Source organism: Penaeus monodon, chromosome 15, assembly GCF_015228065.2.
Source record: "Penaeus monodon isolate SGIC_2016 chromosome 15, NSTDA_Pmon_1, whole genome shotgun sequence".
Lineage (NCBI taxonomy): Eukaryota > Metazoa > Arthropoda > Malacostraca > Decapoda > Penaeidae > Penaeus > Penaeus monodon.
In genome coordinates this window covers 50097360-50098176 of record NC_051400.1, presented here as the reverse complement: position 1 = coordinate 50098176, position 817 = coordinate 50097360, and positions in this window count along the sequence as shown.

Sequence of the window (817 nt, the reverse complement as noted above, 5' to 3'; positions counted from 1 at the left end):
TGTGAAGGCAGGATCTTTGATGTCAAGTTTCTCTTTTTGAGGATTTCATAAACTCCAAAAACAGCATAGGATTTATTACAAAAGTTCAGACAAACGCAAAAGAAAAAATAAAACAAAAATGTCTAATAATCAACCACAGAGAAACAACACATGTAAAATATAATATTTTCCAATGTTTACTGTTTAGTCTTTGTACACTCCACTGCTTGTCATTAGCCATAGTGCCAGATAGTGTGAAACTTGCAGCCGCTTGGTGAAAATATCCATGGCAGAGTTACAGGATCTTTATCCGGATTTTTCAAACCGAAAGCAATAATTCAGTTGAGCTGTATCACGGTAAATCCGTTTCTTAAAACTATGTTCACTAGAAAGCCTTTAGGACCCGGCCCCCCGGCATCAGTAGGCTCCTCCTTTGGCGGTGCTCGAGTCAGAGGGAATAATAAGTTTTGAAAACTCCACTTTATTGGGGGAACAAAAAAATTTTAAAAATAAATCCTTTTTTCTTTCATACATCATCTAACACACATATACTACTTATACCCCCAAAAATACTTAAATTATTTTGTTTTTTGGTTGTGTATGAACGAAAGAAAGAATATAAGTTTAAAAGTGTACATATCTTTTATAAAAATAATTGTAATATAATACATTTTTCTCTGTATATAGGGGTCAACTATACGAAATCAAACTATAAACAGGAAGGATCAACTCCTCACTGTGGGTATATTTTACTTGCTTTACTATTTCTTTGAATTTGCCTTTACATACAAGCATCATACTACACCCAACACACCCACACCAACAACACACCACCCAC